General features: G+C 32.6%; 1 long non-coding RNA gene across 1 annotated transcript in view; it reads right to left on the bottom strand.

Moving 5' to 3' along the window:
• The window catches only part of LOC102155318, a 35,747-nt gene extending 30,842 nt beyond the window's left edge, over positions 1 to 4,905 (bottom strand). Inside the window, exons 1-2 of the long non-coding RNA XR_005376331.1 lie at positions 4,685 to 4,905; positions 3,101 to 3,183 (exon numbers count right to left, since the gene is read on the bottom strand). This is a non-coding gene — a long non-coding RNA (uncharacterized LOC102155318). The remainder of the gene's footprint in view (positions 1 to 3,100; positions 3,184 to 4,684) is intronic.
• Positions 4,906 to 13,229: the final 8,324 nt, after the last annotated feature.

Here is a 13,229-nt window from a genome sequence, read left to right as displayed (position 1 = left end):
AATAGAACAACATTAGAAAGGATTTAGGTTATTTTTTTTTTATAAATTTTTATTTATTTATGATAGTCACACACAGAGAGAGAGAGAGAGACAGAGACACAGGCAGAGGGAGAAGCAGGCTCCATGCACCGGGAGGCCGATGTGGGATTCGATCCCGGGTCTCCAGGATCACGCCCTGGGCCAAAGGCAGGCGCCAAACCGCTGCGCCACCCAGGGATCCCTAACAATCACTTTTCATCTAAATAAGACATAAGCCTAGTGAAGGTGTGTTATTCTTAAGGTCAGCCATTTGGTATGTAAAAGAAAAAGGAGAAATCTTAATATGGCCATTTCTCCTAGTTCAGCTGTAGCCAGGATCCTCTATCACTGCTAATGCTACTTATGTAGAAAGAAGTTAAGTACTCAAATCCCCAACTTTGTATCCATGTTAATGAGATATATAATAAACTAACATATTCATGCCTCATATCCTATGTCTTAATTGTGTTGTGTGTACAATGGAGATGATTCCTTTCCATATTTCAACTTAAAAGGAAAATGAATTTCCTAACGATAAAGACTGGAACAGCTTGCTAAAAAAGTAAGGCACTAAAAGATAATAGCTTTTTGTCAAATTTATCAAAATAAATTCCCATGATATCAACGGCTTACTTTTCAGTAATGATTGACTAAAACTGGAATAAGTATCCTGCTGGAAAAATATTTTTAAGTTCTCAAATGTTTAAGAGAAGTAAGACAAGAAATCGGAACCTTCCGTTGAAGAGAGAGACAACTGAGAAGCAGAGATGCTGAGAGAGAATTTAGTGGCCTAGGGCACTCAGGGGTACAGAGATGTAATCAAAGGACTCTTTAGAAGATCCTTGATGAAAGTCCTTGCTTTGGCTGAACTAACAAAGGGCTGAAATTCAGGCATGAATCTGAGTAAGAAATGACAGACTACCACTAGGACTTAAATTCAGCTTCCAATTAACTCAATACATGAAACTGATTGCTGTGATTCTGGATGGCTACTTTCTATGGCTGACTGGCAGAAACAACTGTAAATCCTTCTTGGAGGAATAACATGCCAGCCATACAAATATTTCTATAAACAATATTGCAAATTCAATATCTAACACACTATAAAAATAATCCAAAAATTGAGTAGATAAATTAACAAAACCCAGAGAAACAACAAAAAATAGAAGCAGAACTATGAGCACTACAGATACTGGAGTTATTAGCAATAGACTTAAAAAAAAAAAAACTATAAAACCTATTACAAACAGAATATAATTGAAAATTTTCATCCGGTTTAATAATCTGGCCTTATAAATGGAACATTTAGTTTACTTACTTTTGATATTGTTACTTAAATGTACCATTTTATTAAGTGATTTCCCTTTGCTTCATTCTATGCTTTTTTTTTCTCACTGTCCTTGTACCTTTCAGGAATGACTATGTGCATTTTGTTTTATTTTTCTTTTCATTAGCTTAAAAGTTAAATATTCCCTAATATTATAATACACCCCCTCTCTCTGTCTATATTAATTTAAGTAGACACAATATTCTTTCCATTTTTGTTTTTCTGAATATAAATATAAATTCACTTGAAAGTGAATTTTAAAGAATATTTCTAAATTGGAAGAAAAGAAAAAATAAAATAATAACATTCACACAATCACTTCCAACAGAACCAAGACATAGTACAGATGAAGCAAAGACAAATCACTTAATAAATTGGGAGATTTAAACTGAAATATGTGAATAACAATATTAAATGTAAATCAACTAAGTGCTTCATTTATTAGACAAGATTGTCAATTGAATAAAAAATAAAACCTCAATTATATTCTATTTAGGAGAGGCATATTTAAACATAACTTTTCAGGATGGAAGCAAAGAATAGAAAGATATATTCCATGGAAAATCTCATAAAAGTAACTGGTGTTGCTGTTAATTTCAAAGATGATAAAGCAAAACTATCACTAGAGATAAAGAAGGACAGCTCATTGTAATAAAAGGTTCAATTCAGCAATCAGAAGTAACCATTTTAAATTTAGAATGATGTAGCTTCAAAATATATAACCATTGACAACCCTACCAGGAATATATCTATACATGATATTTGCGGGAAACGTTAACATACTTATTCTCAATGGCTGGTAGTATGAATGCACATACAAACACATAAGAATATAGCCACTGGTCCTGGTAAATGTGTAATTACTGGCTCTCAAGAATAAAAGCCCTGGTTTGGAGGATTTACTAATTTTTGTGGCGTTAGTTCTCCCACCATGGCAGATTTCAAGCTCTCCACATCTGTCATTAATCTCGAGGAGGGAAAAAATACGTAGATTAGCCCCAGGAAAGTTGTCTTGAGCTTTCCACACCACTTGATATAATATACTGAACAAAAGAGATTAATAAATTGATCTTATAAGAATGTGCATGTAGGCCATTTCCCTATTAATAACTACAATATACCTTTTTCTGCATAGAGAACACTTATTACATAACTTCCCTATTCCTGACAATTAAGGTGAAGAGATGGAAATCATACAAAGTATTTCCATAACCACAATTAAGCTACAAATGAATGAGTAAATCTCAAGGTGTTTAGAAATTTTAACTTATTGATTGAATTAAAAAGTCATGATTTAATTTTTTTTAAAAGTACTTTGAATGACAATGAAAATAGCACATGTTAAAACTTGTGAGGTACAACTTAAATCAGAGGGAAATATATATCATTATGTATACCATCAAATGTATATATTAAAAATGAGAATGTTGGTAATCAACAAGCCAAGTATACATCAGAGGTCAATATATGAAAGACACACTAAATTAAGGATTATTATAAATAAATAGCAAAGATAAAATGGGGAACTAATAAAATAGAAAAAAATAAAGGAAGACCAACAAAACCAAAGTAAAAGCACTAACAAGTTGGAAGGAAAACTGATCAAGGAGAAAAATGGATCAATGATGAAAAATTTTCACCATGAAAATTCCTATGGCTAATGAAATACTAGTGAAAATGTGTCACTTCTGAGTAAAAATACTAGTGACATGTGTCACTTCTGAGTAAAAGCTTTCAGCCATGGGGTGTACCTACCATGTTCTCCTTTCCATTTGGCATGAGACAAGCAATGCTCGTAATGAGGCTTCTTCATCAGCTTAGGTCCCAGGGTATAGAACCTATGGAGGAGAGTCAGTCAACTCAAGATGACTGAGGACCGTGTATGAAAAATATATTTTCTATTGTAAATCACCAAATTGTCTTTTTTCTTTTTTTCTCTTTTTTCCCTTTTTTCTTCATTATCATGGTTATTTTTTCCTCTCTTATATTTAACAACAGCATAATTTGCAATAAACTGTTATGAAGATTATCCAGATGGAAAATATTCAGAGAAATGGCCATCAATATCATGAGATACTATTAAGCCCTCACCTGAATGTATAAATTTTTTAATGACAATACAGAAGAATCTCACAATATTAAGCCAGACAAAAAAATAATATATACTCAATGATTATAGTCATTTGTATTTATAGTAAAATATAAAAAGGAAGCAGGAAAAATGGAGTAGAATGTTTACAGACCCATACTTATTTAAACTATAAATAAGAGTAAGAAGTAATGAAAGATCCTGATGTCTAACCTTTTCTAGTTCCCCTCAAAGCCTATGAACCTAAGTTGAAAAACCCAGGTTGAAGAATCTTGGAGGAAATTACTAGATTATTATAAGGTAATAAGACCATCCTCTAAAAACAAATTCTCAGCAAGTTGCAAAAAAAGACAAAAGAAATTTCAAGTAATAATAAATTTCAATCATAAAAATATACAGCAATTAAGACTTTGTAATTTCATTACTGTTCTTGGCAATATTCTTATCTAGGCAGTCAGTGTTAGATACCACTCTCATTTAAAAGGAGAGGATAGATAAAAATGTTTGAGTCATGCCTAGGGCAATCCAGATGCCCATAATTGCTATCTCTCTTTCACAATGTTTCTAAACACTGTCTTGGGAATCTGAAATGCATCACAGTAATCACTAAACTAGAAATAATTCAAATGTAATGCCTGACACACAGTAGATGATCAATACATTTTATTTTTCTAGATCCTCTACTTCCTGTTTGCTACATTTTTATAGTATGCAGTACCTGGTATTATATTTGAAGTTAAAACTAAGTGGTTCTAAGATAATACACTTTTACACTCTTTTCTTTCAACAACTCACTATAGTATCATAATGATTACACTTCCAGAAAAATGTTAGTTAACTTTTGAGGGATACAGATCCCTTTGAGAATAAGAAGGTGTGACCTCTCTCTTTCCAGATAATTTTGCAAGACACTGAAGGTAAGAAAAGTCAATATGGTGTTTAGTTTTGAGAGTACTGATTAGGAGATGACATGATACAGGTTCTCTGGTACTGCTCCCATCAGAAAAAGAAAAGAAAAATGAAAGAAGAAACTAAAAAGGAGAGAAAAAAATGAAATTAAAAAGTCCTATTTCTCAAGGTATGAAGATAAGGAGAATTTCTATTACTTCCTAACTATTAAGAAAAGACCATAAAAATATGAGTTACCTAGGAGATCAAAAAGACAAATAGCATGGCCTGTACTTCTATGAGTCATCAGGCCCCAGGAAACCCCAAAATAGGCCACATATCTTTGGCTTGTTTATACTTACAGACATTCTCTTAAGCACAGAACTATAATTAACCTCCCCCTAGCATCCTACTGTGGGAGACCATAACAGAGCCTGTGGAGATGAAATCTGAAATAAAATATGAAAACAGTGAATTTGTAAGCATTCTGTAACTAGAATATAGAACTCTACGACAGCAAAAACTTGGAATCTGTACTTTAGGTTCAAGCAACGTGGGTTACCACTGTGCCCCAATTCCTACTAAAAAGTACGGTCAGGAACTTCTTTCAAACTATTCCTGAATCTGCATCCATAGTTTAGACCAAACTTTAGGGAGTATCTGCCAGAGGAAGAAGGGAGGGACCAGGTTGTGGTACCCACTGAGGATCCTGACACTCATTTGTTTCATATGCAAACATTTGGAGTATTGCAATGCTAATTTATAAATTTAGTAGAAGTTGCCTTGGGTGAATCCGGTAACTTCATCAGTCCTTAAAACTGGACCACTTTGTGATCCATCTTACCTTATCCAGACTCACAAATCTTCAAACAATTACAAAAGAAACAGAAAAGACTGATTTGTTAAAATAAACAAATAATAATAATAATAATAATAATAATAAAAGTAAAAATATCAATGTCAATAATGAAAATAAAAACCACACATATGAAAGAGTGCATAAACAAACTATGTGAAAGTTTATAAATTTATATTGAAGGCTTGAAATATAGATTATTCTAGTTTAGCAAAAGACAGAGCATAAAACCAACAAAAACTAAAAAATGAAAACATCTTAAATACTTATGACAAAGTTTTTATGTTACTAATACAGTAAAAGATCTATATACTAAAGAGGAAGAAAAACACAGCTCAGATGGTCGCAGGCAAACATATAGTATTTTCCTTCATTTTCGCATCAGCCTTATTGTATTTAACCTTTAAACTCTTTGAAGATATTCTCAGTGGGACTAAAACAAAAGATCTGTTTGATATTAAGCTAATCTGAGCAAATAGTATTCTTTTGAAACTCTCAGTGCTATCAATAATGAAATAGCATGAGGTGTTAAGCCAAGAGGCAGAAAGCACTTCTTCTTAGATTAAAGAGTGATAGAATAAAAAGACCTAGATAGAAATTATGTCTTCTACATCTACTGGCTGTGACATCCTGGGAAAATAACTTAATATTTTTGAGCTTCACTTTCTTCTCCAAATGGAAATTATGCATTTCAAATGATGAAAAATGTACCATTATTGTCTGTACCACTCAGAAAATACTGCTGTTTTATTTGTAAGATGCCACCAAATATAAGATCCATGGTTATTTCAGAGATGATAAAAATTTTAAATTGCAAAAATCAATAAAATATCATAATACAAATGAGGCATGGATACAAAATGAGGCAATATATGCTAAAATGGTTTATAAATTAAATCAATAGGATATTAATTCTATATCCACAATCTAGTATTTCAATATACAGTACAATAAGTTGTTCTCTAGCTTGCTTTATATATGGACATTATGTCTCTCCAAAGAAATCATACATTATTTCAGAGCATATAATTTTTTGGTACTGCCATAATGCCTAGCATAAATTTGCAAAAACGAGGTACCATTTGTTCACTTTCAGATTTTGTGGAAAAAGTCAAATGACTGATATTTTCCTAAAACTTACTATTTCAATATTTTGTATAAATAAGAAACTTGAAAAGTTGCTACCCAATTAGACATTCAATTGAGGCATTATGAATGAACAGTCAATGTGTTACACTGCTAGTCTTTATTTCTATCTTATTTTTGTTTTAGGAAATTTATATTGTACATTTTACTGTTGAGAAACAATTCTCCATAGGTTTCTTATATTTTTGCTCATTTAGCAAAGTGAGGCACTGATGACCCATTGATCCACATTGTCTTTTTAAGGATGTTTGTATAGTAAAAAGTATGAAAGGACAGGCTTGCTTAAAGCCTTCCAACATACAGATCATGCCCCTCTGGAGCAAAAGCAATATATGCTTACTGTTTGATGGAATAAAGATAATGTCTCCTGAAGGGCAAAGAATAGGCATACTTCAGGTCCCCTAAATTCAGGGTTCCTCTCCTATAATGCATCTACCATATGCACATGTATCAGTTGACTCTCTTTAATGTTTCTGTATGACAATTGGAGTTTTGTAAAATGGAGCAAAATGATAACACTGTGTCTTCTATTGCTGTGAACAATAAACTGTCCATCTCTGACCCAAGAGTCTCATGTCTTCTATCACCATTCATGAAACTATGGTAGGCTAATTTGTTAGCTTCTAAGTAGGATAAAATTTTTAAATTTTCACAGTTGTTGAAATTTTACCTCTTTTTTAAACAATGAATTTGATATGACTCATGGTAATGTCTTATGCAATAATTTTGTTCAGGATTCTTCTTTCTACGGTAAGCAAAATCTTTTTCTCAAATGATATGAAATTATATCTTAACAACAAAGAAATGTGTACCTAAATTAGGCAATTAAAGTCATAGTTTAGGAAGATACGGCTCGAAATAGATGTTTGAAAGGTTTCATTTGTAAAACTTTTTAAGAGGTTATGACATACTTTTTATAATAATAAGGATTTAATTATGCCTGCAAAAACAGGTTATTCTAAAGGAAGTCTAAGAATCTATTCTACTTCTAGGAAAATATAAATTTGAGATGAGACCATCATTGATATTCTAGAATAATAAGGTAGAAAAGTATTAACACTATGAATAACATGGCAGCCTAGAATTGTACATATTCTTCTTACACATTCTTCTGTTTTTTGTTCTTTTAGTGGAGACTTACAAAAACTATCATTACATTTCACCTACAAACTTTGAAGATTATCATTTCAGGGCAATTGACCAAAGGGAACTCAAAGTTAGCTCAGGTACTATGTCATTCTATAATGTGGAATCAATTGAAAAAAAATCTGATTTGCTTCATTTAGGGTTATTTAACAAGAAAGGAAGTATGGCTCATTGCAGGTATTTGACATACTATTTCATTAATTTTTTTTGGTAGACAAAATGTCTAATAAGAAAATTTCTTATATTACATTTAATTATCATCACCTTTTATTATACTGTATTCATTTTAAATACAGTTACAGCTACATACATTTATAAAAGGTAAGTCACCACAAATATGTAAATTCCTATTTGTATCATAAAGGTGGAGAAAGGTAAAATAACACTAATTTCCCTTTTTCAATATTTTTTGTTAAAATACTCTATCACCATATTCACTATGCAACATTTATAATGATATATTATGATTACTGTATCAGTGAAACAAATAATTAAAGGAATAAAAAGACAGTGTTCAGGGGCTTCCTGCTGGCAGAGTTGGTAGAGTTGGTAACTGTGATCTCAAGATTATGAATTTTGAGCCCCATGTTGGGCACAGAGCCAACTTTAAAAAAAATTAATAATTAAAAAAGACACTGTTCAAAGAGAAATGCAGTGAAGACCATAATAAATGTCAAATGAGAAGGAAAAATGTACCAATTTTCAGAAGTACTCTATTCTGAAACATTTGTAGCTTTTGATTTTACTCATAGCCCACTCCCAAATTATTCTTCAGAATCTACCAATCTGTAGGCATTTGGTATGATAATTTTTTTGATAATTTTCAGATATTAAAAGAATAACTGAAATCTTCCTCACTTTGAAAAAACCATAGTAAACTGTCATAAAGTCAATGAGACAAAATAATTTAAAAGTCACTAAGCATTTAAAAGTTGAAAGTTCTTTATAAATTGTTAATTTGTACCTATCTACCAGAGTCATAGTGCAATACATTTATATGGATGTTTGGCTCAATTATTCTGAAATCTTTAATTGTTTAACTTAGATCATAGATTGATCACTAGACGCAGATTGATAATTAGCTATTTATTATTTACATATTATTTATGTATTTCCCAAGTCTTTCTCATAGAAAATTATTTCATTTATGAAAATTTTATTCAAGTTATGCAAATCTAGTTACCAAAATAAAATGATTTATCAAGGGAACAGAATGGAACTGGGAAAGATAGTACTTTCCTCGTTTTCACAAAAAGCAAGACTATGTAGTACATTACTGAAATTATTTATAAAACAAATATTATGGGGAAATAAAATCAGCCACAAATTCCTTTTACTCCTACCATGGAAAAGTGAGGTTAATATTTTCTTCCTGGGAAGGTGAGCAGGTTTTGTGTCCACTTTGACATACCGTGGTGGAAATGTTGACACAGTTTCTGTCTGTGGGCCTTACAATATTGGCAGCCGTTTCCTGCCTCTCAAATTACTCATTCTTGGAACTCAACTGCCTTGCTGTAAGGAGCCTAAAACATCTCAGGAGACTATGCACAAGGTACTGTAGACAGCCACTCTGCTCTCTGATGACAAGTAGCATCAACTGTCATCCATGTGAGCAAGCCATCTTGGATATCTGGTCCAGCTGGGTCTCCAGACATCTCCAGCCCAACAGCTTTCTGACAATAATCACATGAAAGATAGAACCACCTATTTGAGCCTTGCCAAGCCACAGAATTGTTACAGAAAAATATTGTGTTTAAGCTACTAATGTTTTAGGATGATTCACAGTATTATTATTTTTTAAGATTTTATTTATTATTTATTAGAGACAGAGAAAGAGAGAGAGGCAGAGACACAGGCAGAGGGAGAAGCAGGCTCCATGCAGGGAGCCAGATGCAGGACTTGATCTTGGGTCTACAGGATCACGCCCTGGGCCGAAGGTGGCGCCAAACCGCTGAGCCACCTGGGCTGCCCAGTGATTCACATTATTAATCAACAACAGACAACAAAAATGTAATATTTTATGTTGTACATATATAACTATATATGCTTTCAGTATTTTAAATTGTTTTATAAGAAAAAAATACCTATTGTTTCCACAAATGAATCTTTCTTACTTTGAAAATTTTCCAGTACTGATTTGATTGAGACTATATGCTCCATCAGGTAGATGGGTTACTTTAGTGTTAAGTTGTCCCAAAAGGAAAGATGTCACAATGAATCTTAATGTTCGAAACTAGTCTGAAGAGTTGCCAATTATGTCAATTAGTGAAGTTGTATGTGATCGACTTGTGGTTAGAATGAATAAAACTAAAATAAAATAAAAACTTCTTGCTAATCCATAAACAAATGTTCAGACTTTTCACCTCATGAGTGATCATGCAGGACAAACTCAAACACCAGTGATCTTTATTGTTGAAATCAATAACCCAAGACTATTAGATAACACATTTTATTTCTCTTGTGGTTACATTATCTGTTGTCTGTCTACCTGTCTATCTGTCTATCTCTCCCCATACATCCACATACCCACACATACAAATTCACATCTATTAAATAGTAAAATCTTTGGAAAATATGGAGAGAACATTTTAGAAGATGACTAGTCCTGGGATGCCTGGGTGGCTCAGTCAGTTGAGTGTCCACTTTTGGCTCAGGTCATGATCCTAGAATTCTAGGATCAAGATTCATGTTCGGCGCCCTGCTCAGCGGAGAGTCCACTTCTCCCTCTGCCCCTCACCCCGCTCATGCTCTGATTATCTCTCTCAGAAAGAAAGAAAGAAAGAAAGAAAGAAAGAAAGAAAGAAAGAAAGAAAGAAAGAAAGAAAAAGAGATGACTGGTCGCATGGAAAAAAGCAATCAAACAAAAGCAAAAATATAACTTGTATATTTTATAGATTTCTTTCCTGGGCCATGAATTAAATTTTCCACTCTATCAGTTGACAATTTATTATGTCATTTAAAATCAACAACTACATTTTTTTTTTACCCTGGGGTTATTCATATTATTGGTAAAGATGGCCTACCAAATTTGCCAGAAAATTTCAAGTGAAGCTGTCAATAGCTCCATTTGCAACAAACAGTAAAGCCTGGCATATTTGAAAAGTCTTTACCTTTTATCCGTCAAAGTTATCTGCACTCTCTGGCATGCCCAAGATTAAAAGAAACAAAATAACCATGTAAAACTAATTAAATGTAATTATGACCTTATCACAGTGATAGTCTATAGCTCCAAGAAACATATCTAATATATTTTTCTCTTGCTTAAAATTTAAGTCAATTTTGTTGTCAAGTGTCTATTTTTAAAATTTCCTATTAAATGCACACACAATTTTTCTTAACTCTCTTAGATAATTTATCATCACTTTCCTTGCCATCACATGCTAATATCTCTCCTGAAAATCTGAGTAGGAGTGCATTGTATGCTACAATGTATTGGCAAATTTCCTTAAAATAATATATTTATGTCATTGAAGGTAGCTGGGAAATAACAGGTACAAAAAAGACTATTCTTCCCTTGTCTTTAGAGAGCTCAGAAAAGCCTAACCAAACCTAGAGAGGTCATGGTTGAGTAGTAAAACCTTATTTCCTCACTACAGTGAAAACTAACAGAAGGCTGAGTATTCAGTTTTTGATTAGCCAACCAAAGTTTAGTTCCAGATTATGGAGAGGTGCACAGAAGTTAAAGAGTGTAGAAACTGCAGACTACTTTGGGGCATGAATAATATTTTAGTGATAATCAAGACATGTCTATGCTTATAAGATTAAGATCTTATAATTTTAGCATCACAACTTGGAAGTGTTTACAACTAAATCAAATGTAAATTAACATTTTGGTGCCTCCAAATTGTCCTCTTTTTCTCTTTTTCTACTCTCCAAAATATACTTTATACAGGTTCTACACCACTAGGTGCTTTTATTTTATAATTTCCCAAGATATAAAAATTTCATAGTATGTGGATATTCACAAGTCTAGATATAATGCCTCAGGCCATAACATAAAATACCTTTATCTTTTTTATGGCAGTTAAGCTCATCTAAAGGAATTTGCTTTATTATCCTATATTTTTAGCTAAGAATTTTCCATCTCTGGTAATTCATGTCTTTAAAAATACCTAAAATTTATAGATCAAAACCACAAGAGAAAATAAACAAATAAAGCCCAAACCAAATCTCTATTTGTGGTGGTTGTTACGGGTTTCTAATGTATAAAAAATGAAAGGTGTGGAAAATACCACCTTCTTGTCCTTATATCCAATCATAAACAATTTAAAAATTTATAATTTTAAATTATTAAGGGTTTCTTTTTATAATCTATGAATAGACACAAAGCAGCTTTTTGAGATAATGGGAATTATTATATATATGTGATTTAAATCCATTTGGAAGGTACTATTGTTTCCTTTGACAAAGTATATGCCACACATTCAGGAGACAAAATGTATCCCTTTCTTATAGCAAATAATAAAATAAAATCTATCAGCTGTCACTTCCAGCTTTTGATAAAAATCCCCACTGATCCTCTAAGAAAAATATTATGGTTTTTCTAGATTTGGTCACTATAAATAGCATTGTGTATTCTAGTGGCTTTTTGTTGTTTTTTCCAAAAGCAGCTAAGTATTAAGTGGGTATCAACTAACTGGAAATATGTTGCTACAGAACCTTCACTTTATTATTACTATTATCATCAAATTTCTTTTTTTTTTCTTTTTCTTTTTTAAGTAATGAGCAGAGTCAAAGTTGCCAATCATTCATTTTACTAGTGCTCAGTAGTCAACAAGAGGGCTCCTGCTCTATAAGCTGTCAATTTAAATTGAACTAAATGGCACAAAGTCTAAATCACATATATTCTTATTAAAGTGAAAAAGAGAGGATATAAAACAGGTACATCAAAATAAATACTGATACTGAAGTTCTCATTTAATCCAAGGATAACTTATAAATTGAGCTTATGAGATTTGAAATTGCACACGGGTTATAGTAAATAATCACTAATGTCTCCTCCAAATGTGAGATTCTATGACTTATAACATAGATACACATGTCAAGAGTGTCATACATTACATCCCACCACATCTGGCATATGTACGTAGTAAATCATAAGGGAAGACATTGTCAATCTTCAACCTTCAATGAACTATAGGCATAAGTTTTTACTTTTTACCCTGCCTCCCTGCTGCTAGAGACTTTCCCTTCATTGACTCTCCCTTTTAATTTCCATGCTGCTGAAGTTACCATTATTCTCAATCCAGTTAAGCTCCATTCACCTCTTGACTCAGCTCCCAAACCAGGCTGGGTTGGGAGTTTAATACTTGAGATTCAAAGACATTCAAAGGAGCAATTTGGAATTATTGCTATCAAACTATGTCTTCTAGGTAATAGAGATTCAAAACTGCTACTTATGTTTCTGTTGAATATGGCAGGAAATTGGCTTTTACTTGGGAACCCTAAAACTTTCTGTGGAAAAAAAAAAGTATTGTGAATTTTCAGTACCCAATAGATACCTGTAGGATAAAATTCACAATTAAAATAGACACTCTGAGGGGCTCCTGGGTAGCTCTGTGGGTTAAGCATCTGCCTTCAGCTCAGGTCATGATCCCAGGGTCCTGGGATCAACCCCCCAACACACACCATGTCAGGCTCCCTGCACAGCAGGAAGTCTGCCTCTCCCTCTGCCATCTGCTCCCCCTGCTTGTGTTCTCTCTCTGTCAAATAAATAAAATCTTAAATAAATATAAAAAAATTTAAAAAAATAAATAAAT

Source organism: Canis lupus, chromosome 22, assembly GCF_011100685.1.
Source record: "Canis lupus familiaris isolate Mischka breed German Shepherd chromosome 22, alternate assembly UU_Cfam_GSD_1.0, whole genome shotgun sequence".
In the NCBI taxonomy this organism is placed as follows: domain Eukaryota; kingdom Metazoa; phylum Chordata; class Mammalia; order Carnivora; family Canidae; genus Canis; species Canis lupus.
The sequence above is the reverse complement of the archived record's forward strand: the minus strand, read 5'-3'. Positions and strand labels throughout refer to the sequence as shown.